This window comes from Schistocerca serialis, unplaced genomic scaffold (genome assembly GCF_023864345.2).
Source record: "Schistocerca serialis cubense isolate TAMUIC-IGC-003099 unplaced genomic scaffold, iqSchSeri2.2 HiC_scaffold_366, whole genome shotgun sequence".
NCBI lineage: Eukaryota > Metazoa > Arthropoda > Insecta > Orthoptera > Acrididae > Schistocerca > Schistocerca serialis.
In genome coordinates this window covers 1-23,232 of record NW_026047940.1, presented here as the reverse complement: position 1 = coordinate 23,232, position 23,232 = coordinate 1, and the positions used below count along the sequence as shown (strand labels likewise).

General features: G+C 55.6%; 36 non-coding genes across 36 annotated transcripts; all 36 read left to right on the top strand.

Moving 5' to 3' along the window:
- Positions 1–390: 390 nt before the first annotated feature.
- On the top strand, positions 391–472 carry Trnal-aag (transfer RNA leucine (anticodon AAG)). Its single transcript has one exon. It is a non-coding gene; the product is annotated as a tRNA-Leu (tRNA).
- Positions 473–552: 80 nt separating this feature from the next.
- Positions 553–634, top strand: Trnal-cag (transfer RNA leucine (anticodon CAG)). The gene has a single exon. It is a non-coding gene; the product is annotated as a tRNA-Leu (tRNA).
- Positions 635–1,717: 1,083 nt separating this feature from the next.
- On the top strand, positions 1,718–1,799 carry Trnal-aag (transfer RNA leucine (anticodon AAG)). Its single transcript has one exon. It is a non-coding gene; the product is annotated as a tRNA-Leu (tRNA).
- An 80-nt stretch (positions 1,800–1,879) lies between these two features.
- Trnal-cag (transfer RNA leucine (anticodon CAG)) lies at positions 1,880–1,961 on the top strand. Its single transcript has one exon. It is a non-coding gene; the product is annotated as a tRNA-Leu (tRNA).
- Positions 1,962–3,044: 1,083 nt separating this feature from the next.
- On the top strand, positions 3,045–3,126 carry Trnal-aag (transfer RNA leucine (anticodon AAG)). Its single transcript has one exon. It is a non-coding gene; the product is annotated as a tRNA-Leu (tRNA).
- Positions 3,127–3,206: 80 nt separating this feature from the next.
- On the top strand, positions 3,207–3,288 carry Trnal-cag (transfer RNA leucine (anticodon CAG)). Its single transcript has one exon. It is a non-coding gene; the product is annotated as a tRNA-Leu (tRNA).
- A 1,083-nt stretch (positions 3,289–4,371) lies between these two features.
- Trnal-aag (transfer RNA leucine (anticodon AAG)) lies at positions 4,372–4,453 on the top strand. The gene has a single exon. It is a non-coding gene; the product is annotated as a tRNA-Leu (tRNA).
- Positions 4,454–4,533: 80 nt separating this feature from the next.
- Trnal-cag (transfer RNA leucine (anticodon CAG)) lies at positions 4,534–4,615 on the top strand. Its single transcript has one exon. It is a non-coding gene; the product is annotated as a tRNA-Leu (tRNA).
- A 1,083-nt stretch (positions 4,616–5,698) lies between these two features.
- Trnal-aag (transfer RNA leucine (anticodon AAG)) lies at positions 5,699–5,780 on the top strand. Its single transcript has one exon. It is a non-coding gene; the product is annotated as a tRNA-Leu (tRNA).
- An 80-nt stretch (positions 5,781–5,860) lies between these two features.
- Positions 5,861–5,942, top strand: Trnal-cag (transfer RNA leucine (anticodon CAG)). Its single transcript has one exon. It is a non-coding gene; the product is annotated as a tRNA-Leu (tRNA).
- A 1,083-nt stretch (positions 5,943–7,025) lies between these two features.
- On the top strand, positions 7,026–7,107 carry Trnal-aag (transfer RNA leucine (anticodon AAG)). Its single transcript has one exon. It is a non-coding gene; the product is annotated as a tRNA-Leu (tRNA).
- Positions 7,108–7,187: 80 nt separating this feature from the next.
- On the top strand, positions 7,188–7,269 carry Trnal-cag (transfer RNA leucine (anticodon CAG)). Its single transcript has one exon. It is a non-coding gene; the product is annotated as a tRNA-Leu (tRNA).
- A 1,083-nt stretch (positions 7,270–8,352) lies between these two features.
- On the top strand, positions 8,353–8,434 carry Trnal-aag (transfer RNA leucine (anticodon AAG)). The gene has a single exon. It is a non-coding gene; the product is annotated as a tRNA-Leu (tRNA).
- An 80-nt stretch (positions 8,435–8,514) lies between these two features.
- Positions 8,515–8,596, top strand: Trnal-cag (transfer RNA leucine (anticodon CAG)). The gene has a single exon. It is a non-coding gene; the product is annotated as a tRNA-Leu (tRNA).
- A 1,083-nt stretch (positions 8,597–9,679) lies between these two features.
- Positions 9,680–9,761, top strand: Trnal-aag (transfer RNA leucine (anticodon AAG)). Its single transcript has one exon. It is a non-coding gene; the product is annotated as a tRNA-Leu (tRNA).
- Positions 9,762–9,841: 80 nt separating this feature from the next.
- Trnal-cag (transfer RNA leucine (anticodon CAG)) lies at positions 9,842–9,923 on the top strand. Its single transcript has one exon. It is a non-coding gene; the product is annotated as a tRNA-Leu (tRNA).
- Positions 9,924–11,006: 1,083 nt separating this feature from the next.
- Trnal-aag (transfer RNA leucine (anticodon AAG)) lies at positions 11,007–11,088 on the top strand. Its single transcript has one exon. It is a non-coding gene; the product is annotated as a tRNA-Leu (tRNA).
- Positions 11,089–11,168: 80 nt separating this feature from the next.
- Trnal-cag (transfer RNA leucine (anticodon CAG)) lies at positions 11,169–11,250 on the top strand. The gene has a single exon. It is a non-coding gene; the product is annotated as a tRNA-Leu (tRNA).
- Positions 11,251–12,333: 1,083 nt separating this feature from the next.
- On the top strand, positions 12,334–12,415 carry Trnal-aag (transfer RNA leucine (anticodon AAG)). Its single transcript has one exon. It is a non-coding gene; the product is annotated as a tRNA-Leu (tRNA).
- Positions 12,416–12,495: 80 nt separating this feature from the next.
- Trnal-cag (transfer RNA leucine (anticodon CAG)) lies at positions 12,496–12,577 on the top strand. Its single transcript has one exon. It is a non-coding gene; the product is annotated as a tRNA-Leu (tRNA).
- A 1,083-nt stretch (positions 12,578–13,660) lies between these two features.
- Positions 13,661–13,742, top strand: Trnal-aag (transfer RNA leucine (anticodon AAG)). The gene has a single exon. It is a non-coding gene; the product is annotated as a tRNA-Leu (tRNA).
- An 80-nt stretch (positions 13,743–13,822) lies between these two features.
- On the top strand, positions 13,823–13,904 carry Trnal-cag (transfer RNA leucine (anticodon CAG)). The gene has a single exon. It is a non-coding gene; the product is annotated as a tRNA-Leu (tRNA).
- A 1,083-nt stretch (positions 13,905–14,987) lies between these two features.
- Positions 14,988–15,069, top strand: Trnal-aag (transfer RNA leucine (anticodon AAG)). The gene has a single exon. It is a non-coding gene; the product is annotated as a tRNA-Leu (tRNA).
- Positions 15,070–15,149: 80 nt separating this feature from the next.
- Positions 15,150–15,231, top strand: Trnal-cag (transfer RNA leucine (anticodon CAG)). Its single transcript has one exon. It is a non-coding gene; the product is annotated as a tRNA-Leu (tRNA).
- A 1,083-nt stretch (positions 15,232–16,314) lies between these two features.
- Trnal-aag (transfer RNA leucine (anticodon AAG)) lies at positions 16,315–16,396 on the top strand. The gene has a single exon. It is a non-coding gene; the product is annotated as a tRNA-Leu (tRNA).
- Positions 16,397–16,476: 80 nt separating this feature from the next.
- On the top strand, positions 16,477–16,558 carry Trnal-cag (transfer RNA leucine (anticodon CAG)). Its single transcript has one exon. It is a non-coding gene; the product is annotated as a tRNA-Leu (tRNA).
- A 1,083-nt stretch (positions 16,559–17,641) lies between these two features.
- Positions 17,642–17,723, top strand: Trnal-aag (transfer RNA leucine (anticodon AAG)). Its single transcript has one exon. It is a non-coding gene; the product is annotated as a tRNA-Leu (tRNA).
- Positions 17,724–17,803: 80 nt separating this feature from the next.
- On the top strand, positions 17,804–17,885 carry Trnal-cag (transfer RNA leucine (anticodon CAG)). Its single transcript has one exon. It is a non-coding gene; the product is annotated as a tRNA-Leu (tRNA).
- Positions 17,886–18,968: 1,083 nt separating this feature from the next.
- Positions 18,969–19,050, top strand: Trnal-aag (transfer RNA leucine (anticodon AAG)). The gene has a single exon. It is a non-coding gene; the product is annotated as a tRNA-Leu (tRNA).
- Positions 19,051–19,130: 80 nt separating this feature from the next.
- On the top strand, positions 19,131–19,212 carry Trnal-cag (transfer RNA leucine (anticodon CAG)). The gene has a single exon. It is a non-coding gene; the product is annotated as a tRNA-Leu (tRNA).
- A 1,089-nt stretch (positions 19,213–20,301) lies between these two features.
- On the top strand, positions 20,302–20,383 carry Trnal-aag (transfer RNA leucine (anticodon AAG)). Its single transcript has one exon. It is a non-coding gene; the product is annotated as a tRNA-Leu (tRNA).
- An 80-nt stretch (positions 20,384–20,463) lies between these two features.
- Trnal-cag (transfer RNA leucine (anticodon CAG)) lies at positions 20,464–20,545 on the top strand. Its single transcript has one exon. It is a non-coding gene; the product is annotated as a tRNA-Leu (tRNA).
- A 1,073-nt stretch (positions 20,546–21,618) lies between these two features.
- Trnal-aag (transfer RNA leucine (anticodon AAG)) lies at positions 21,619–21,700 on the top strand. Its single transcript has one exon. It is a non-coding gene; the product is annotated as a tRNA-Leu (tRNA).
- Positions 21,701–21,780: 80 nt separating this feature from the next.
- Trnal-cag (transfer RNA leucine (anticodon CAG)) lies at positions 21,781–21,862 on the top strand. Its single transcript has one exon. It is a non-coding gene; the product is annotated as a tRNA-Leu (tRNA).
- A 1,080-nt stretch (positions 21,863–22,942) lies between these two features.
- Trnal-aag (transfer RNA leucine (anticodon AAG)) lies at positions 22,943–23,023 on the top strand. Its single transcript has one exon. It is a non-coding gene; the product is annotated as a tRNA-Leu (tRNA).
- A 79-nt stretch (positions 23,024–23,102) lies between these two features.
- Trnal-cag (transfer RNA leucine (anticodon CAG)) lies at positions 23,103–23,184 on the top strand. Its single transcript has one exon. It is a non-coding gene; the product is annotated as a tRNA-Leu (tRNA).
- The last annotated feature ends 48 nt before the right edge of the window (positions 23,185–23,232 follow it).

The window sequence follows — 23,232 nt, the reverse complement described above, 5'->3', positions numbered from 1 at the left end:
GCGAGAGTTGAATTCCGCGGTGGCTCCGTGGCCGTGATCGTCTAGTGGTCAGGACATTGCGTTGTGGCCGCGACAACCCAGGCTCGAATCCGGGTCACGGCACTTTTTAAAGTTCTGCCTTGCTGTCGCTGCAATGACGATAGTGACCCAGTGATTGAAATCACGGTGCCCTCCTGATTTTGTGCTCATGTTCCTCAGGCTGCAGGTGGCACTACCGAATCCTTATAAACACGCGATGCCGCCGCACCAGGGCGCTGGCAGCTGCCTGTGTAGTTAATCTCTATTCGAAAAGGGCAGTCGTTTGAGGTGCGATGTTCGAGCAACCAGTCGCAACAGATCAGGAAGCTGTGTCGTGCACTGCATTCTACAAATGCCAGGAACACTGGTGTAGGTAGCGTGGCCGAGCGGTCTAAGGCGCTGGTTTAAGGCACCAGTCTCTTCGGAGGCGTGGGTTCGAATCCCACCGCTGCCAATTTTTACTTCTCGTTTTTGTGCCATTGCGGTGTGTTCTCGTGGGGTAGAACGCAGCTCCTGTGACCGCCGCGTCGCGTAGGTAGCGTGGCCGAGCGGTCTAAGGCGCTGGTTTCAGGCACCAGTCTCTTCGGAGGCGTGGGTTCGAATCCCACCGCTGCCAACGTTTTCCGTCTCGAAAACAGGAGCACTGATTTCCCGCGAAGGAAAAAGCGCAGCAAAGCGTGAGCGTCGCTTTCTTAAACTGTCGTAGCACAGTGGTGCGTGGTGTAACAACAGGATTCACCGGCGCAGTTTGGTCTCATGATTGCTGGCGTTCGTCTCCACGAGATACGTCCCGAGCATGCCGTTCTACGAAGTGGAAACGTTAATTTTTGCAGTTGTCGTCAAGTAGCGGGTGGACGCTCGCCGAGTTTGTTGGACGAGTGCTTGTGTCGTTATCCGGTGTCGTCTGGTGGCTGGGATGCCTGGCTCTCGCCCAGGAGGCCTGGGTTCGATTCCCGGTACCGGAAATGCACATTTTATTGCTCCTCTTATGCGACTTGTCCCGACTTAGCTCGACTGACGCTCCGCTGACGCTTGCAGAAAACTACGTAAAATATGATTCGCGGCCACAAGTGACGGCGAGAGAGATGCGACATCTGTCCACCTCTTATCCGGGCACATACCTGCGGCCAACAGACTTGGAGGACTGCAAGACATTGCCACGGGGGTTGAATGCAGCTAACCACTCTGCTCAGTGTCCATCAGCGCGGGCACGTTCGTTTGCCAGTATACATATAATGGAGACCGCGTCTGACACAGCTGTTGCGAGACACAGTCGGCCGAGCTTTGCTGTGCACAGCCACTTGCAGTCGCGAGAGTTGAATTCCGCGGTGGCTCCGTGGCCGTGATCGTCTAGTGGTCAGGACATTGCGTTGTGGCCGCGACAACCCAGGCTCGAATCCGGGTCACGGCACTTTTTAAAGTTCTGCCTTGCTGTCGCTGCAATGACGATAGTGACCCAGTGATTGAAATCACGGTGCCCTCCTGATTTTGTGCTCATGTTCCTCAGGCTGCAGGTGGCACTACCGAATCCTTATAAACACGCGATGCCGCCGCACCAGGGCGCTGGCAGCTGCCTGTGTAGTTAATCTCTATTCGAAAAGGGCAGTCGTTTGAGGTGCGATGTTCGAGCAACCAGTCGCAACAGATCAGGAAGCTGTGTCGTGCACTGCATTCTACAAATGCCAGGAACACTGGTGTAGGTAGCGTGGCCGAGCGGTCTAAGGCGCTGGTTTAAGGCACCAGTCTCTTCGGAGGCGTGGGTTCGAATCCCACCGCTGCCAATTTTTACTTCTCGTTTTTGTGCCATTGCGGTGTGTTCTCGTGGGGTAGAACGCAGCTCCTGTGACCGCCGCGTCGCGTAGGTAGCGTGGCCGAGCGGTCTAAGGCGCTGGTTTCAGGCACCAGTCTCTTCGGAGGCGTGGGTTCGAATCCCACCGCTGCCAACGTTTTCCGTCTCGAAAACAGGAGCACTGATTTCCCGCGAAGGAAAAAGCGCAGCAAAGCGTGAGCGTCGCTTTCTTAAACTGTCGTAGCACAGTGGTGCGTGGTGTAACAACAGGATTCACCGGCGCAGTTTGGTCTCATGATTGCTGGCGTTCGTCTCCACGAGATACGTCCCGAGCATGCCGTTCTACGAAGTGGAAACGTTAATTTTTGCAGTTGTCGTCAAGTAGCGGGTGGACGCTCGCCGAGTTTGTTGGACGAGTGCTTGTGTCGTTATCCGGTGTCGTCTGGTGGCTGGGATGCCTGGCTCTCGCCCAGGAGGCCTGGGTTCGATTCCCGGTACCGGAAATGCACATTTTATTGCTCCTCTTATGCGACTTGTCCCGACTTAGCTCGACTGACGCTCCGCTGACGCTTGCAGAAAACTACGTAAAATATGATTCGCGGCCACAAGTGACGGCGAGAGAGATGCGACATCTGTCCACCTCTTATCCGGGCACATACCTGCGGCCAACAGACTTGGAGGACTGCAAGACATTGCCACGGGGGTTGAATGCAGCTAACCACTCTGCTCAGTGTCCATCAGCGCGGGCACGTTCGTTTGCCAGTATGCATATAATGGAGACCGCGTCTGACACAGCTGTTGCGAGACACAGTCGGCCGAGCTTTGCTGTGCACAGCCACTTGCAGTCGCGAGAGTTGAATTCCGCGGTGGCTCCGTGGCCGTGATCGTCTAGTGGTCAGGACATTGCGTTGTGGCCGCGACAACCCAGGCTCGAATCCGGGTCACGGCACTTTTTAAAGTTCTGCCTTGCTGTCGCTGCAATGACGATAGTGACCCAGTGATTGAAATCACGGTGCCCTCCTGATTTTGTGCTCATGTTCCTCAGGCTGCAGGTGGCACTACCGAATCCTTATAAACACGCGATGCCGCCGCACCAGGGCGCTGGCAGCTGCCTGTGTAGTTAATCTCTATTCGAAAAGGGCAGTCGTTTGAGGTGCGATGTTCGAGCAACCAGTCGCAACAGATCAGGAAGCTGTGTCGTGCACTGCATTCTACAAATGCCAGGAACACTGGTGTAGGTAGCGTGGCCGAGCGGTCTAAGGCGCTGGTTTAAGGCACCAGTCTCTTCGGAGGCGTGGGTTCGAATCCCACCGCTGCCAATTTTTACTTCTCGTTTTTGTGCCATTGCGGTGTGTTCTCGTGGGGTAGAACGCAGCTCCTGTGACCGCCGCGTCGCGTAGGTAGCGTGGCCGAGCGGTCTAAGGCGCTGGTTTCAGGCACCAGTCTCTTCGGAGGCGTGGGTTCGAATCCCACCGCTGCCAACGTTTTCCGTCTCGAAAACAGGAGCACTGATTTCCCGCGAAGGAAAAAGCGCAGCAAAGCGTGAGCGTCGCTTTCTTAAACTGTCGTAGCACAGTGGTGCGTGGTGTAACAACAGGATTCACCGGCGCAGTTTGGTCTCATGATTGCTGGCGTTCGTCTCCACGAGATACGTCCCGAGCATGCCGTTCTACGAAGTGGAAACGTTAATTTTTGCAGTTGTCGTCAAGTAGCGGGTGGACGCTCGCCGAGTTTGTTGGACGAGTGCTTGTGTCGTTATCCGGTGTCGTCTGGTGGCTGGGATGCCTGGCTCTCGCCCAGGAGGCCTGGGTTCGATTCCCGGTACCGGAAATGCACATTTTATTGCTCCTCTTATGCGACTTGTCCCGACTTAGCTCGACTGACGCTCCGCTGACGCTTGCAGAAAACTACGTAAAATATGATTCGCGGCCACAAGTGACGGCGAGAGAGATGCGACATCTGTCCACCTCTTATCCGGGCACATACCTGCGGCCAACAGACTTGGAGGACTGCAAGACATTGCCACGGGGGTTGAATGCAGCTAACCACTCTGCTCAGTGTCCATCAGCGCGGGCACGTTCGTTTGCCAGTATGCATATAATGGAGACCGCGTCTGACACAGCTGTTGCGAGACACAGTCGGCCGAGCTTTGCTGTGCACAGCCACTTGCAGTCGCGAGAGTTGAATTCCGCGGTGGCTCCGTGGCCGTGATCGTCTAGTGGTCAGGACATTGCGTTGTGGCCGCGACAACCCAGGCTCGAATCCGGGTCACGGCACTTTTTAAAGTTCTGCCTTGCTGTCGCTGCAATGACGATAGTGACCCAGTGATTGAAATCACGGTGCCCTCCTGATTTTGTGCTCATGTTCCTCAGGCTGCAGGTGGCACTACCGAATCCTTATAAACACGCGATGCCGCCGCACCAGGGCGCTGGCAGCTGCCTGTGTAGTTAATCTCTATTCGAAAAGGGCAGTCGTTTGAGGTGCGATGTTCGAGCAACCAGTCGCAACAGATCAGGAAGCTGTGTCGTGCACTGCATTCTACAAATGCCAGGAACACTGGTGTAGGTAGCGTGGCCGAGCGGTCTAAGGCGCTGGTTTAAGGCACCAGTCTCTTCGGAGGCGTGGGTTCGAATCCCACCGCTGCCAATTTTTACTTCTCGTTTTTGTGCCATTGCGGTGTGTTCTCGTGGGGTAGAACGCAGCTCCTGTGACCGCCGCGTCGCGTAGGTAGCGTGGCCGAGCGGTCTAAGGCGCTGGTTTCAGGCACCAGTCTCTTCGGAGGCGTGGGTTCGAATCCCACCGCTGCCAACGTTTTCCGTCTCGAAAACAGGAGCACTGATTTCCCGCGAAGGAAAAAGCGCAGCAAAGCGTGAGCGTCGCTTTCTTAAACTGTCGTAGCACAGTGGTGCGTGGTGTAACAACAGGATTCACCGGCGCAGTTTGGTCTCATGATTGCTGGCGTTCGTCTCCACGAGATACGTCCCGAGCATGCCGTTCTACGAAGTGGAAACGTTAATTTTTGCAGTTGTCGTCAAGTAGCGGGTGGACGCTCGCCGAGTTTGTTGGACGAGTGCTTGTGTCGTTATCCGGTGTCGTCTGGTGGCTGGGATGCCTGGCTCTCGCCCAGGAGGCCTGGGTTCGATTCCCGGTACCGGAAATGCACATTTTATTGCTCCTCTTATGCGACTTGTCCCGACTTAGCTCGACTGACGCTCCGCTGACGCTTGCAGAAAACTACGTAAAATATGATTCGCGGCCACAAGTGACGGCGAGAGAGATGCGACATCTGTCCACCTCTTATCCGGGCACATACCTGCGGCCAACAGACTTGGAGGACTGCAAGACATTGCCACGGGGGTTGAATGCAGCTAACCACTCTGCTCAGTGTCCATCAGCGCGGGCACGTTCGTTTGCCAGTATGCATATAATGGAGACCGCGTCTGACACAGCTGTTGCGAGACACAGTCGGCCGAGCTTTGCTGTGCACAGCCACTTGCAGTCGCGAGAGTTGAATTCCGCGGTGGCTCCGTGGCCGTGATCGTCTAGTGGTCAGGACATTGCGTTGTGGCCGCGACAACCCAGGCTCGAATCCGGGTCACGGCACTTTTTAAAGTTCTGCCTTGCTGTCGCTGCAATGACGATAGTGACCCAGTGATTGAAATCACGGTGCCCTCCTGATTTTGTGCTCATGTTCCTCAGGCTGCAGGTGGCACTACCGAATCCTTATAAACACGCGATGCCGCCGCACCAGGGCGCTGGCAGCTGCCTGTGTAGTTAATCTCTATTCGAAAAGGGCAGTCGTTTGAGGTGCGATGTTCGAGCAACCAGTCGCAACAGATCAGGAAGCTGTGTCGTGCACTGCATTCTACAAATGCCAGGAACACTGGTGTAGGTAGCGTGGCCGAGCGGTCTAAGGCGCTGGTTTAAGGCACCAGTCTCTTCGGAGGCGTGGGTTCGAATCCCACCGCTGCCAATTTTTACTTCTCGTTTTTGTGCCATTGCGGTGTGTTCTCGTGGGGTAGAACGCAGCTCCTGTGACCGCCGCGTCGCGTAGGTAGCGTGGCCGAGCGGTCTAAGGCGCTGGTTTCAGGCACCAGTCTCTTCGCAGGCGTGGGTTCGAATCCCACCGCTGCCAACGTTTTCCGTCTCGAAAACAGGAGCACTGATTTCCCGCGAAGGAAAAAGCGCAGCAAAGCGTGAGCGTCGCTTTCTTAAACTGTCGTAGCACAGTGGTGCGTGGTGTAACAACAGGATTCACCGGCGCAGTTTGGTCTCATGATTGCTGGCGTTCGTCTCCACGAGATACGTCCCGAGCATGCCGTTCTACGAAGTGGAAACGTTAATTTTTGCAGTTGTCGTCAAGTAGCGGGTGGACGCTCGCCGAGTTTGTTGGACGAGTGCTTGTGTCGTTATCCGGTGTCGTCTGGTGGCTGGGATGCCTGGCTCTCGCCCAGGAGGCCTGGGTTCGATTCCCGGTACCGGAAATGCACATTTTATTGCTCCTCTTATGCGACTTGTCCCGACTTAGCTCGACTGACGCTCCGCTGACGCTTGCAGAAAACTACGTAAAATATGATTCGCGGCCACAAGTGACGGCGAGAGAGATGCGACATCTGTCCACCTCTTATCCGGGCACATACCTGCGGCCAACAGACTTGGAGGACTGCAAGACATTGCCACGGGGGTTGAATGCAGCTAACCACTCTGCTCAGTGTCCATCAGCGCGGGCACGTTCGTTTGCCAGTATGCATATAATGGAGACCGCGTCTGACACAGCTGTTGCGAGACACAGTCGGCCGAGCTTTGCTGTGCACAGCCACTTGCAGTCGCGAGAGTTGAATTCCGCGGTGGCTCCGTGGCCGTGATCGTCTAGTGGTCAGGACATTGCGTTGTGGCCGCGACAACCCAGGCTCGAATCCGGGTCACGGCACTTTTTAAAGTTCTGCCTTGCTGTCGCTGCAATGACGATAGTGACCCAGTGATTGAAATCACGGTGCCCTCCTGATTTTGTGCTCATGTTCCTCAGGCTGCAGGTGGCACTACCGAATCCTTATAAACACGCGATGCCGCCGCACCAGGGCGCTGGCAGCTGCCTGTGTAGTTAATCTCTATTCGAAAAGGGCAGTCGTTTGAGGTGCGATGTTCGAGCAACCAGTCGCAACAGATCAGGAAGCTGTGTCGTGCACTGCATTCTACAAATGCCAGGAACACTGGTGTAGGTAGCGTGGCCGAGCGGTCTAAGGCGCTGGTTTAAGGCACCAGTCTCTTCGGAGGCGTGGGTTCGAATCCCACCGCTGCCAATTTTTACTTCTCGTTTTTGTGCCATTGCGGTGTGTTCTCGTGGGGTAGAACGCAGCTCCTGTGACCGCCGCGTCGCGTAGGTAGCGTGGCCGAGCGGTCTAAGGCGCTGGTTTCAGGCACCAGTCTCTTCGGAGGCGTGGGTTCGAATCCCACCGCTGCCAACGTTTTCCGTCTCGAAAACAGGAGCACTGATTTCCCGCGAAGGAAAAAGCGCAGCAAAGCGTGAGCGTCGCTTTCTTAAACTGTCGTAGCACAGTGGTGCGTGGTGTAACAACAGGATTCACCGGCGCAGTTTGGTCTCATGATTGCTGGCGTTCGTCTCCACGAGATACGTCCCGAGCATGCCGTTCTACGAAGTGGAAACGTTAATTTTTGCAGTTGTCGTCAAGTAGCGGGTGGACGCTCGCCGAGTTTGTTGGACGAGTGCTTGTGTCGTTATCCGGTGTCGTCTGGTGGCTGGGATGCCTGGCTCTCGCCCAGGAGGCCTGGGTTCGATTCCCGGTACCGGAAATGCACATTTTATTGCTCCTCTTATGCGACTTGTCCCGACTTAGCTCGACTGACGCTCCGCTGACGCTTGCAGAAAACTACGTAAAATATGATTCGCGGCCACAAGTGACGGCGAGAGAGATGCGACATCTGTCCACCTCTTATCCGGGCACATACCTGCGGCCAACAGACTTGGAGGACTGCAAGACATTGCCACGGGGGTTGAATGCAGCTAACCACTCTGCTCAGTGTCCATCAGCGCGGGCACGTTCGTTTGCCAGTATGCATATAATGGAGACCGCGTCTGACACAGCTGTTGCGAGACACAGTCGGCCGAGCTTTGCTGTGCACAGCCACTTGCAGTCGCGAGAGTTGAATTCCGCGGTGGCTCCGTGGCCGTGATCGTCTAGTGGTCAGGACATTGCGTTGTGGCCGCGACAACCCAGGCTCGAATCCGGGTCACGGCACTTTTTAAAGTTCTGCCTTGCTGTCGCTGCAATGACGATAGTGACCCAGTGATTGAAATCACGGTGCCCTCCTGATTTTGTGCTCATGTTCCTCAGGCTGCAGGTGGCACTACCGAATCCTTATAAACACGCGATGCCGCCGCACCAGGGCGCTGGCAGCTGCCTGTGTAGTTAATCTCTATTCGAAAAGGGCAGTCGTTTGAGGTGCGATGTTCGAGCAACCAGTCGCAACAGATCAGGAAGCTGTGTCGTGCACTGCATTCTACAAATGCCAGGAACACTGGTGTAGGTAGCGTGGCCGAGCGGTCTAAGGCGCTGGTTTAAGGCACCAGTCTCTTCGGAGGCGTGGGTTCGAATCCCACCGCTGCCAATTTTTACTTCTCGTTTTTGTGCCATTGCGGTGTGTTCTCGTGGGGTAGAACGCAGCTCCTGTGACCGCCGCGTCGCGTAGGTAGCGTGGCCGAGCGGTCTAAGGCGCTGGTTTCAGGCACCAGTCTCTTCGGAGGCGTGGGTTCGAATCCCACCGCTGCCAACGTTTTCCGTCTCGAAAACAGGAGCACTGATTTCCCGCGAAGGAAAAAGCGCAGCAAAGCGTGAGCGTCGCTTTCTTAAACTGTCGTAGCACAGTGGTGCGTGGTGTAACAACAGGATTCACCGGCGCAGTTTGGTCTCATGATTGCTGGCGTTCGTCTCCACGAGATACGTCCCGAGCATGCCGTTCTACGAAGTGGAAACGTTAATTTTTGCAGTTGTCGTCAAGTAGCGGGTGGACGCTCGCCGAGTTTGTTGGACGAGTGCTTGTGTCGTTATCCGGTGTCGTCTGGTGGCTGGGATGCCTGGCTCTCGCCCAGGAGGCCTGGGTTCGATTCCCGGTACCGGAAATGCACATTTTATTGCTCCTCTTATGCGACTTGTCCCGACTTAGCTCGACTGACGCTCCGCTGACGCTTGCAGAAAACTACGTAAAATATGATTCGCGGCCACAAGTGACGGCGAGAGAGATGCGACATCTGTCCACCTCTTATCCGGGCACATACCTGCGGCCAACAGACTTGGAGGACTGCAAGACATTGCCACGGGGGTTGAATGCAGCTAACCACTCTGCTCAGTGTCCATCAGCGCGGGCACGTTCGTTTGCCAGTATGCATATAATGGAGACCGCGTCTGACACAGCTGTTGCGAGACACAGTCGGCCGAGCTTTGCTGTGCACAGCCACTTGCAGTCGCGAGAGTTGAATTCCGCGGTGGCTCCGTGGCCGTGATCGTCTAGTGGTCAGGACATTGCGTTGTGGCCGCGACAACCCAGGCTCGAATCCGGGTCACGGCACTTTTTAAAGTTCTGCCTTGCTGTCGCTGCAATGACGATAGTGACCCAGTGATTGAAATCACGGTGCCCTCCTGATTTTGTGCTCATGTTCCTCAGGCTGCAGGTGGCACTACCGAATCCTTATAAACACGCGATGCCGCCGCACCAGGGCGCTGGCAGCTGCCTGTGTAGTTAATCTCTATTCGAAAAGGGCAGTCGTTTGAGGTGCGATGTTCGAGCAACCAGTCGCAACAGATCAGGAAGCTGTGTCGTGCACTGCATTCTACAAATGCCAGGAACACTGGTGTAGGTAGCGTGGCCGAGCGGTCTAAGGCGCTGGTTTAAGGCACCAGTCTCTTCGGAGGCGTGGGTTCGAATCCCACCGCTGCCAATTTTTACTTCTCGTTTTTGTGCCATTGCGGTGTGTTCTCGTGGGGTAGAACGCAGCTCCTGTGACCGCCGCGTCGCGTAGGTAGCGTGGCCGAGCGGTCTAAGGCGCTGGTTTCAGGCACCAGTCTCTTCGGAGGCGTGGGTTCGAATCCCACCGCTGCCAACGTTTTCCGTCTCGAAAACAGGAGCACTGATTTCCCGCGAAGGAAAAAGCGCAGCAAAGCGTGAGCGTCGCTTTCTTAAACTGTCGTAGCACAGTGGTGCGTGGTGTAACAACAGGATTCACCGGCGCAGTTTGGTCTCATGATTGCTGGCGTTCGTCTCCACGAGATACGTCCCGAGCATGCCGTTCTACGAAGTGGAAACGTTAATTTTTGCAGTTGTCGTCAAGTAGCGGGTGGACGCTCGCCGAGTTTGTTGGACGAGTGCTTGTGTCGTTATCCGGTGTCGTCTGGTGGCTGGGATGCCTGGCTCTCGCCCAGGAGGCCTGGGTTCGATTCCCGGTACCGGAAATGCACATTTTATTGCTCCTCTTATGCGACTTGTCCCGACTTAGCTCGACTGACGCTCCGCTGACGCTTGCAGAAAACTACGTAAAATATGATTCGCGGCCACAAGTGACGGCGAGAGAGATGCGACATCTGTCCACCTCTTATCCGGGCACATACCTGCGGCCAACAGACTTGGAGGACTGCAAGACATTGCCACGGGGGTTGAATGCAGCTAACCACTCTGCTCAGTGTCCATCAGCGCGGGCACGTTCGTTTGCCAGTATGCATATAATGGAGACCGCGTCTGACACAGCTGTTGCGAGACACAGTCGGCCGAGCTTTGCTGTGCACAGCCACTTGCAGTCGCGAGAGTTGAATTCCGCGGTGGCTCCGTGGCCGTGATCGTCTAGTGGTCAGGACATTGCGTTGTGGCCGCGACAACCCAGGCTCGAATCCGGGTCACGGCACTTTTTAAAGTTCTGCCTTGCTGTCGCTGCAATGACGATAGTGACCCAGTGATTGAAATCACGGTGCCCTCCTGATTTTGTGCTCATGTTCCTCAGGCTGCAGGTGGCACTACCGAATCCTTATAAACACGCGATGCCGCCGCACCAGGGCGCTGGCAGCTGCCTGTGTAGTTAATCTCTATTCGAAAAGGGCAGTCGTTTGAGGTGCGATGTTCGAGCAACCAGTCGCAACAGATCAGGAAGCTGTGTCGTGCACTGCATTCTACAAATGCCAGGAACACTGGTGTAGGTAGCGTGGCCGAGCGGTCTAAGGCGCTGGTTTAAGGCACCAGTCTCTTCGGAGGCGTGGGTTCGAATCCCACCGCTGCCAATTTTTACTTCTCGTTTTTGTGCCATTGCGGTGTGTTCTCGTGGGGTAGAACGCAGCTCCTGTGACCGCCGCGTCGCGTAGGTAGCGTGGCCGAGCGGTCTAAGGCGCTGGTTTCAGGCACCAGTCTCTTCGGAGGCGTGGGTTCGAATCCCACCGCTGCCAACGTTTTCCGTCTCGAAAACAGGAGCACTGATTTCCCGCGAAGGAAAAAGCGCAGCAAAGCGTGAGCGTCGCTTTCTTAAACTGTCGTAGCACAGTGGTGCGTGGTGTAACAACAGGATTCACCGGCGCAGTTTGGTCTCATGATTGCTGGCGTTCGTCTCCACGAGATACGTCCCGAGCATGCCGTTCTACGAAGTGGAAACGTTAATTTTTGCAGTTGTCGTCAAGTAGCGGGTGGACGCTCGCCGAGTTTGTTGGACGAGTGCTTGTGTCGTTATCCGGTGTCGTCTGGTGGCTGGGATGCCTGGCTCTCGCCCAGGAGGCCTGGGTTCGATTCCCGGTACCGGAAATGCACATTTTATTGCTCCTCTTATGCGACTTGTCCCGACTTAGCTCGACTGACGCTTCGCTGACGCTTGCAGAAAACTACGTAAAATATGATTCGCGGCCACAAGTGACGGCGAGAGAGATGCGACATCTGTCCACCTCTTATCCGGGCACATACCTGCGGCCAACAGACTTGGAGGACTGCAAGACATTGCCACGGGGGTTGAATGCAGCTAACCACTCTGCTCAGTGTCCATCAGCGCGGGCACGTTCGTTTGCCAGTATGCATATAATGGAGACCGCGTCTGACACAGCTGTTGCGAGACACAGTCGGCCGAGCTTTGCTGTGCACAGCCACTTGCAGTCGCGAGAGTTGAATTCCGCGGTGGCTCCGTGGCCGTGATCGTCTAGTGGTCAGGACATTGCGTTGTGGCCGCGACAACCCAGGCTCGAATCCGGGTCACGGCACTTTTTAAAGTTCTGCCTTGCTGTCGCTGCAATGACGATAGTGACCCAGTGATTGAAATCACGGTGCCCTCCTGATTTTGTGCTCATGTTCCTCAGGCTGCAGGTGGCACTACCGAATCCTTATAAACACGCGATGCCGCCGCACCAGGGCGCTGGCAGCTGCCTGTGTAGTTAATCTCTATTCGAAAAGGGCAGTCGTTTGAGGTGCGATGTTCGAGCAACCAGTCGCAACAGATCAGGAAGCTGTGTCGTGCACTGCATTCTACAAATGCCAGGAACACTGGTGTAGGTAGCGTGGCCGAGCGGTCTAAGGCGCTGGTTTAAGGCACCAGTCTCTTCGGAGGCGTGGGTTCGAATCCCACCGCTGCCAATTTTTACTTCTCGTTTTTGTGCCATTGCGGTGTGTTCTCGTGGGGTAGAACGCAGCTCCTGTGACCGCCGCGTCGCGTAGGTAGCGTGGCCGAGCGGTCTAAGGCGCTGGTTTCAGGCACCAGTCTCTTCGGAGGCGTGGGTTCGAATCCCACCGCTGCCAACGTTTTCCGTCTCGAAAACAGGAGCACTGATTTCCCGCGAAGGAAAAAGCGCAGCAAAGCGTGAGCGTCGCTTTCTTAAACTGTCGTAGCACAGTGGTGCGTGGTGTAACAACAGGATTCACCGGCGCAGTTTGGTCTCATGATTGCTGGCGTTCGTCTCCACGAGATACGTCCCGAGCATGCCGTTCTACGAAGTGGAAACGTTAATTTTTGCAGTTGTCGTCAAGTAGCGGGTGGACGCTCGCCGAGTTTGTTGGACGAGTGCTTGTGTCGTTATCCGGTGTCGTCTGGTGGCTGGGATGCCTGGCTCTCGCCCAGGAGGCCTGGGTTCGATTCCCGGTACCGGAAATGCACATTTTATTGCTCCTCTTATGCGACTTGTCCCGACTTAGCTCGACTGACGCTCCGCTGACGCTTGCAGAAAACTACGTAAAATATGATTCGCGGCCACAAGTGACGGCGAGAGAGATGCGACATCTGTCCACCTCTTATCCGGGCACATACCTGCGGCCAACAGACTTGGAGGACTGCAAGACATTGCCACGGGGGTTGAATGCAGCTAACCACTCTGCTCAGTGTCCATCAGCGCGGGCACGTTCGTTTGCCAGTATACATATAATGGAGACCGCGTCTGACACAGCTGTTGCGAGACACAGTCGGCCGAGCTTTGCTGTGCACAGCCACTTGCAGTCGCGAGAGTTGAATTCCGCGGTGGCTCCGTGGCCGTGATCGTCTAGTGGTCAGGACATTGCGTTGTGGCCGCGACAACCCAGGCTCGAATCCGGGTCACGGCACTTTTTAAAGTTCTGCCTTGCTGTCGCTGCAATGACGATAGTGACCCAGTGATTGAAATCACGGTGCCCTCCTGATTTTGTGCTCATGTTCCTCAGGCTGCAGGTGGCACTACCGAATCCTTATAAACACGCGATGCCGCCGCACCAGGGCGCTGGCAGCTGCCTGTGTAGTTAATCTCTATTCGAAAAGGGCAGTCGTTTGAGGTGCGATGTTCGAGCAACCAGTCGCAACAGATCAGGAAGCTGTGTCGTGCACTGCATTCTACAAATGCCAGGAACACTGGTGTAGGTAGCGTGGCCGAGCGGTCTAAGGCGCTGGTTTAAGGCACCAGTCTCTTCGGAGGCGTGGGTTCGAATCCCACCGCTGCCAATTTTTACTTCTCGTTTTTGTGCCATTGCGGTGTGTTCTCGTGGGGTAGAACGCAGCTCCTGTGACCGCCGCGTCGCGTAGGTAGCGTGGCCGAGCGGTCTAAGGCGCTGGTTTCAGGCACCAGTCTCTTCGGAGGCGTGGGTTCGAATCCCACCGCTGCCAACGTTTTCCGTCTCGAAAACAGGAGCACTGATTTCCCGCGAAGGAAAAAGCGCAGCAAAGCGTGAGCGTCGCTTTCTTAAACTGTCGTAGCACAGTGGTGCGTGGTGTAACAACAGGATTCACCGGCGCAGTTTGGTCTCATGATTGCTGGCGTTCGTCTCCACGAGATACGTCCCGAGCATGCCGTTCTACGAAGTGGAAACGTTAATTTTTGCAGTTGTCGTCAAGTAGCGGGTGGACGCTCGCCGAGTTTGTTGGACGAGTGCTTGTGTCGTTATCCGGTGTCGTCTGGTGGCTGGGATGCCTGGCTCTCGCCCAGGAGGCCTGGGTTCGATTCCCGGTACCGGAAATGCACATTTTATTGCTCCTCTTATGCGACTTGTCCCGACTTAGCTCGACTGACGCTCCGCTGACGCTTGCAGAAAACTACGTAAAATATGATTCGCGGCCACAAGTGACGGCGAGAGAGATGCGACATCTGTCCACCTCTTATCCGGGCACATACCTGCGGCCAACAGACTTGGAGGACTGCAAGACATTGCCACGGGGGTTGAATGCAGCTAACCACTCTGCTCAGTGTCCATCAGCGCGGGCACGTTCGTTTGCCAGTATACATATAATGGAGACCGCGTCTGACACAGCTGTTGCGAGACACAGTCGGCCGAGCTTTGCTGTGCACAGCCACTTGCAGTCGCGAGAGTTGAATTCCGCGGTGGCTCCGTGGCCGTGATCGTCTAGTGGTCAGGACATTGCGTTGTGGCCGCGACAACCCAGGCTCGAATCCGGGTCACGGCACTTTTTAAAGTTCTGCCTTGCTGTCGCTGCAATGACGATAGTGACCCAGTGATTGAAATCACGGTGCCCTCCTGATTTTGTGCTCATGTTCCTCAGGCTGCAGGTGGCACTACCGAATCCTTATAAACACGCGATGCCGCCGCACCAGGGCGCTGGCAGCTGCCTGTGTAGTTAATCTCTATTCGAAAAGGGCAGTCGTTTGAGGTGCGATGTTCGAGCAACCAGTCGCAACAGATCAGGAAGCTGTGTCGTGCACTGCATTCTACAAATGCCAGGAACACTGGTGTAGGTAGCGTGGCCGAGCGGTCTAAGGCGCTGGTTTAAGGCACCAGTCTCTTCGGAGGCGTGGGTTCGAATCCCACCGCTGCCAATTTTTACTTCTCGTTTTTGTGCCATTGCGGTGTGTTCTCGTGGGGTAGAACGCAGCTCCTGTGACCGCCGCGTCGCGTAGGTAGCGTGGCCGAGCGGTCTAAGGCGCTGGTTTCAGGCACCAGTCTCTTCGGAGGCGTGGGTTCGAATCCCACCGCTGCCAACGTTTTCCGTCTCGAAAACAGGAGCACTGATTTCCCGCGAAGGAAAAAGCGCAGCAAAGCGTGAGCGTCGCTTTCTTAAACTGTCGTAGCACAGTGGTGCGTGGTGTAACAACAGGATTCACCGGCGCAGTTTGGTCTCATGATTGCTGGCGTTCGTCTCCACGAGATACGTCCCGAGCATGCCGTTCTACGAAGTGGAAACGTTAATTTTTGCAGTTGTCGTCAAGTAGCGGGTGGACGCTCGCCGAGTTTGTTGGACGAGTGCTTGTGTCGTTATCCGGTGTCGTCTGGTGGCTGGGATGCCTGGCTCTCGCCCAGGAGGCCTGGGTTCGATTCCCGGTACCGGAAATGCACATTTTATTGCTCCTCTTATGCGACTTGTCCCGACTTAGCTCGACTGACGCTCCGCTGACGCTTGCAGAAAACTACGTAAAATATGATTCGCGGCCACAAGTGACGGCGAGAGAGATGCGACATCTGTCCACCTCTTATCCGGGCACATACCTGCGGCCAACAGACTTGGAGGACTGCAAGACATTGCCACGGGGGTTGAATGCAGCTAACCACTCTGCTCAGTGTCCATCAGCGCGGGCACGTTCGTTTGCCAGTATACATATAATGGAGACCGCGTCTGACACAGCTGTTGCGAGACACAGTCGGCCGAGCTTTGCTGTGCACAGCCACTTGCAGTCGCGAGAGTTGAATTCCGCGGTGGCTCCGTGGCCGTGATCGTCTAGTGGTCAGGACATTGCGTTGTGGCCGCGACAACCCAGGCTCGAATCCGGGTCACGGCACTTTTTAAAGTTCTGCCTTGCTGTCGCTGCAATGACGATAGTGACCCAGTGATTGAAATCACGGTGCCCTCCTGATTTTGTGCTCATGTTCCTCAGGCTGCAGGTGGCACTACCGAATCCTTATAAACACGCGATGCCGCCGCACCAGGGCGCTGGCAGCTGCCTGTGTAGTTAATCTCTATTCGAAAAGGGCAGTCGTTTGAGGTGCGATGTTCGAGCAACCAGTCGCAACAGATCAGGAAGCTGTGTCGTGCACTGCATTCTACAAATGCCAGGAACACTGGTGTAGGTAGCGTGGCCGAGCGGTCTAAGGCGCTGGTTTAAGGCACCAGTCTCTTCGGAGGCGTGGGTTCGAATCCCACCGCTGCCAATTTTTACTTCTCGTTTTTGTGCCATTGCGGTGTGTTCTCGTGGGGTAGAACGCAGCTCCTGTGACCGCCGCGTCGCGTAGGTAGCGTGGCCGAGCGGTCTAAGGCGCTGGTTTCAGGCACCAGTCTCTTCGGAGGCGTGGGTTCGAATCCCACCGCTGCCAACGTTTTCCGTCTCGAAAACAGGAGCACTGATTTCCCGCGAAGGAAAAAGCGCAGCAAAGCGTGAGCGTCGCTTTCTTAAACTGTCGTAGCACAGTGGTGCGTGGTGTAACAACAGGATTCACCGGCGCAGTTTGGTCTCATGATTGCTGGCGTTCGTCTCCACGAGATACGTCCCGAGCATGCCGTTCTACGAAGTGGAAACGTTAATTTTTGCAGTTGTCGTCAAGTAGCGGGTGGACGCTCGCCGAGTTTGTTGGACGAGTGCTTGTGTCGTTATCCGGTGTCGTCTGGTGGCTGGGATGCCTGGCTCTCGCCCAGGAGGCCTGGGTTCGATTCCCGGTACCGGAAATGCACATTTTATTGCTCCTCTTATGCGACTTGTCCCGACTTAGCTCGACTGACGCTCCGCTGACGCTTGCAGAAAACTACGTAAAATATGATTCGCGGCCACAAGTGACGGCGAGAGAGATGCGACATCTGTCCACCTCTTATCCGGGCACATACCTGCGGCCAACAGACTTGGAGGACTGCAAGACATTGCCACGGGGGTTGAATGCAGCTAACCACTCTGCTCAGTGTCCATCAGCGCGGGCACGTTCGTTTGCCAGTATACATATAATGGAGACCGCGTCTGACACAGCTGTTGCGAGACACAGTCGGCCGAGCTTTGCTGTGCACAGCCACTTGCAGTCGCGAGAGTTGAATTCCGCGGTGGCTCCGTGGCCGTGATCGTCTAGTGGTCAGGACATTGCGTTGTGGCCGCGACAACCCAGGCTCGAATCCGGGTCACGGCACTTTTTAAAGTTCTGCCTTGCTGTCGCTGCAATGACGATAGTGACCCAGTGATTGAAATCACGGTGCCCTCCTGATTTTGTGCTCATGTTCCTCAGGCTGCAGGTGGCACTACCGAATCCTTATAAACACGCGATGCCGCCGCACCAGGGCGCTGGCAGCTGCCTGTGTAGTTAATCTCTATTCGAAAAGGGCAGTCGTTTGAGGTGCGATGTTCGAGCAACCAGTCGCAACAGATCAGGAAGCTGTGTCGTGCACTGCATTCTACAAATGCCAGGAACACTGGTGTAGGTAGCGTGGCCGAGCGGTCTAAGGCGCTGGTTTAAGGCACCAGTCTCTTCGGAGGCGTGGGTTCGAATCCCACCGCTGCCAATTTTTACTTCTCGTTTTTGTGCCATTGCGGTGTGTTCTCGTGGGGTAGAACGCAGCTCCTGTGACCGCCGCGTCGCGTAGGTAGCGTGGCCGAGCGGTCTAAGGCGCTGGTTTCAGGCACCAGTCTCTTCGGAGGCGTGGGTTCGAATCCCACCGCTGCCAACGTTTTCCGTCTCGAAAACAGGAGCACTGATTTCCCGCGAAGGAAAAAGCGCAGCAAAGCGTGAGCGTCGCTTTCTTAAACTGTCGTAGCACAGTGGTGCGTGGTGTAACAACAGGATTCACCGGCGCAGTTTGGTCTCATGATTGCTGGCGTTCGTCTCCACGAGATACGTCCCGAGCATGCCGTTCTACGAAGTGGAAACGTTAATTTTTGCAGTTGTCGTCAAGTAGCGGGTGGACGCTCGCCGAGTTTGTTGGACGAGTGCTTGTGTCGTTATCCGGTGTCGTCTGGTGGCTGGGATGCCTGGCTCTCGCCCAGGAGGCCTGGGTTCGATTCCCGGTACCGGAAATGCACATTTTATTGCTCCTCTTATGCGACTTGTCCCGACTTAGCTCGACTGACGCTCCGCTGACGCTTGCAGAAAACTACGTAAAATATGATTCGCGGCCACAAGTGACGGCGAGAGAGATGCGACATCTGTCCACCTCTTATCCGGGCACATACCTGCGGCCAACAGACTTGGAGGACTGCAAGACATTGCCACGGGGGTTGAATGCAGCTAACCACTCTGCTCAGTGTCCATCAGCGCGGGCACGTTCGTTTGCCAGTATACATATAATGGAGACCGCGTCTGACACAGCTGTTGCGAGACACAGTCGGCCGAGCTTTGCTGTGCACAGCCACTTGCAGTCGCGAGAGTTGAATTCCGCGGTGGCTCCGTGGCCGTGATCGTCTAGTGGTCAGGACATTGCGTTGTGGCCGCGACAACCCAGGCTCGAATCCGGGTCACGGCACTTTTTAAAGTTCTGCCTTGCTGTCGCTGCAATGACGATAGTGACCCAGTGATTGAAATCACGGTGCCCTCCTGATTTTGTGCTCATGTTCCTCAGGCTGCAGGTGGCACTACCGAATCCTTATAAACACGCGATGCCGCCGCACCAGGGCGCTGGCAGCTGCCTGTGTAGTTAATCTCTATTCGAAAAGGGCAGTCGTTTGAGGTGCGATGTTCGAGCAACCAGTCGCAACAGATCAGGAAGCTGTGTCGTGCACTGCATTCTACAAATGCCAGGAACACTGGTGTAGGTAGCGTGGCCGAGCGGTCTAAGGCGCTGGTTTAAGGCACCAGTCTCTTCGGAGGCGTGGGTTCGAATCCCACCGCTGCCAATTTTTACTTCTCGTTTTTGTGCCATTGCGGTGTGTTCTCGTGGGGTAGAACGCAGCTCCTGTGACCGCCGCGTCGCGTAGGTAGCGTGGCCGAGCGGTCTAAGGCGCTGGTTTCAGGCACCAGTCTCTTCGGAGGCGTGGGTTCGAATCCCACCGCTGCCAACGTTTTCCGTCTCGAAAACAGGAGCACTGATTTCCCGCGAAGGAAAAAGCGCAGCAAAGCGTGAGCGTCGCTTTCTTAAACTGTCGTAGCACAGTGGTGCGTGGTGTAACAACAGGATTCACCGGCGCAGTTTGGTCTCATGATTGCTGGGGCGTTCGTCTCCACGAGATACGTCCCGAGCATGCCGTTCTACGAAGTGGAAACGTTAATTTTTGCAGTTGTCGTCAAGTAGCGGGTGGACGCTCGCCGAGTTTGTTGGACGAGTGCTTGTGTCGTTATCCGGTGTCGTCTGGTGGCTGGGATGCCTGGCTCTCGCCCAGGAGGCCTGGGTTCGATTCCCGGTACCGGAAATGCACATTTTATTGCTCCTCTTATGCGACTTGTCCCGACTTAGCTCGACTGACGCTCCGCTGACGCTTGCAGAAAACTACGTAAAATATGATTCGCGGCCACAAGTGACGGCGAGAGAGATGCGACATCTGTCCACCTCTTATCCGGGCACATACCTGCGGCCAACAGACTTGGAGGACTGCAAGACATTGCCACGGGGGTTGAATGCAGCATAACCACTCTGCTCAGTGTCCATCAGCGCGGGCACGTTCGTTTGCCAGTATACATATAATGGAGACCGCGTCTGACACAGCTGTTGCGAGACACAGTCGGCCGAGCTTTGCTGTGCACAGCCACTTGCAGTCGCGAGAGTTGAATTCCGCGGTGGCTCCGTGGCCGTGATCGTCTAGTGGTCAGGACATTGCGTTGTGGCCGCGACAACCCAGGCTCGAATCCGGGTCACGGCACTTTTTTAAAGTTCTGCCTTGCTGTCGCTGCAATGACGATAGTGACCCCAGTGATTGAAATCACGGTGCCCTCCTGATTTTGTGCTCATGTTCCTCAGGCTGCAGGTGGCACTACCGAATCCTTATAAACACGCGATGCCGCCGCACCAGGGCGCTGGCAGCTGCCTGTGTAGTTAATCTCTATTCGAAAAAGGGCAGTCGTTTGAGGTGCGATGTTCGAGCAACCAGTCGCAACAGATCAGGAAGCTGTGTCGTGCACTGCATTCTACAAATGCCAGGAACACTGGTGTAGGTAGCGTGGCCGAGCGGTCTAAGGCGCTGGTTTAAGGCACCAGTCTCTTCGGAGGCGTGGGTTCGAATCCCACCGCTGCCAATTTTTACTTCTCGTTTTTGTGCCATTGCGGTGTGTTCTCGTGGGGTAGAACGCAGCTCCTGTGACCGCCGCGTCGCGTAGGTAGCGTGGCCGAGCGGTCTAAGGCGCTGGTTTCAGGCACCAGTCTCTTCGGAGGCGTGGGTTCGAATCCCACCGCTGCCAACGTTTTCCGTCTCGAAAACAGGAGCACTGATTTCCCGCGAAGGAAAAAGCGCAGCAAAGCGTGAGCGTCGCTTTCTTAAACTGTCGTAGCACAGTGGTGCGTGGTGTAACAACAGGATCACCGGCGCAGTTTGGTCTCATGATTGCTGGCGTTCGTCTCCACGAGATACGTCCCGAGCATGCCGTTCTACGAAGTGGAAACGTTAATTTTTGCAGTTGTCGTCAAGTAGCGGGTGGACGCTCGCCGAGTTTGTTGGACGAGTGCTTGTGTCGTTATCCGGTGTCGTCTGGTGGCTGGGATGCCTGGCTCTCGCCCAGGAGGCCTGGGTTCGATTCCCGGTACCGGAAATGCACATTTTATTGCTCCTCTTATGCGACTTGTCCCGACTTAGCTCGACTGACGCTCCGCTGACGCTTGCAGAAAACTACGTAAAATATGATTCGCGGCCACAAGTGACGGCGAGAGAGATGCGACATCTGTCCACCTCTTATCCGGGCACATACCTGCGGCCAACAGACTTGGAGGACTTGCCACGGGGGTTGAATGCAGCTAACCACTCTGCTCAGTGTCCATCAGCGCGGGCACGTTCGTTTGCCAGTATACATATAATGGAGACCGCGTCTGACACAGCTGTTGCGAGACACAGTCGGCCGAGCTTTGCTGTGCACAGCCACTTGCAGTCGCGAGAGTTGAATTCCGCGGTGGCTCCGTGGCCGTGATCGTCTAGTGGTCAGGACATTGCGTTGTGGCCGCGACAACCCAGGCTCGAATCCGGGTCACGGCACTTTTTAAAGTTCTGCCTTGCTGTCGCTGCAATGACGATAGTGACCCAGTGATTGAAATCACGGTGCCCTCCTGATTTTGTGCTCATGTTCCTCAGGCTGCAGGTGGCACTACCGAATCCTTATAAACACGCGATGCCGCCGCACCAGGGCGCTGGCAGCTGCCTGTGTAGTTAATCTCTATTCGAAAAGGGCAGTCGTTTGAGGTGCGATGTTCGAGCAACCAGTCGCAACAGATCAGGAAGCTGTGTCGTGCACTGCATTCTACAAATGCCAGGAACACTGGTGTAGGTAGCGTGGCCGAGCGGTCTAAGGCGCTGGTTTAAGGCACCAGTCTCTTCGGAGGCGTGGGTTCGAATCCCACCGCTGCCAATTTTTACTTCTCGTTTTTGTGCCATTGCGGTGTGTTCTCGTGGGGTAGAACGCAGCTCCTGTGACCGCCGCGTCGCGTAGGTAGCGTGGCCGAGCGGTCTAAGGCGCTGGTTTCAGGCACCAGTCTCTTCGGAGGCGTGGGTTCGAATCCCACCGCTGCCAACGTTTTCCGTCTCGAAAACAGGAGCACTGATTTCCCGCGAAGGAAAAAGCGCAGCAAAGCGTGAGCGTCGCTTTCTTAAACTGTCGTAGCACAGTGGTGCGTGGTGTAACAACAGGATTCACCGGCGCAGTTTGGTCTCATGATTGCTGGCGTTCGTCTCCACGAGATACGTCCCGAGCATGCCGTTCTACGAAGTGGAAACGTTAATTTTGCAGTTGTCGTCAAGTAGCGGTGGACGCTCGCCGAGTTTGTTGGACGAGTGCTTGTGTCGTTATCCGGTGTCGTCTGGTGGCTGGATGCCTGGCTCTCGCCCAGGAGGCCTGGGTTCGATTCCCGGTACCGGAAATGCACATTTTATTGCTCCTCTTATGCGACTTGTCCCGACTTAGCTCGACTGACGCTCCGCTGACGCTTGCAGAAAACTACGTAAAATATGATTCGCGGCCACAAGTGACGGCGAGAGAGATGCGACATCTGTCCACCTCTTATCCGGGCACATACCTGCGGCCAACAGACTTGGAGGACTGCAAGACATTGCCACGGGGGTTGAATGCAGCTAACCACTCTGCTCAGTGTCCATCAGCGCGGGCACGTTCGTTTGCCAGTATACATATAATGGAGACCGCGTCTGACACAGCTGTTGCGAGACACAGTCGGCCGAGCTTTGCTGTGCACAGCCACTTGCAGTCGCGAGAGTTGAATTCCGCGGTGGCTCCGTGGCCGTGATCGTCTAGTGGTCAGGACATTGCGTTGTGGCCGCGACAACCCAGGCTCGAATCCGGGTCACGGCACTTTTTAAAGTTCTGCCTTGCTGTCGCTGCAATGACGATAGTGACCCAGTGATTGAAATCACGGTGCCCTCCTGATTTTGTGCTCATGTTCCTCAGGCTGCAGGTGGCACTACCGAATCCTTATAAACACGCGATGCCGCCGCACCAGGGCGCTGGCAGCTGCCTGTGTAGTTAATCTCTATTCGAAAAGGGCAGTCGTTTGAGGTGCGATGTTCGAGCAACCAGTCGCAACAGATCAGGAAGCTGTGTCGTGCACTGCATTCTACAAATGCCAGGAACACTGGTGTAGGTAGCGTGCCGAGCGGTCTAAGGCGCTGGTTTAAGGCACCAGTCTCTTCGGAGGCGTGGGTTCGAATCCCACCGCTGCCAATTTTTACTTCTCGTTTTGTGCCATTGCGGTGTGTTCTCGTGGGGTAGAACGCAGCTCCTGTGACCGCCGCGTCGCGTAGGTAGCGTGGCCGAGCGGTCTAAGGCGCTGGTTTCAGGCACCAGTCTCTTCGGAGGCGTGGGTTCGAATCCCACCGCTGCCAACGTTTTCCGTCTCGAAAACAGGAGCACTGATTTCCCGCGAAGGAAAA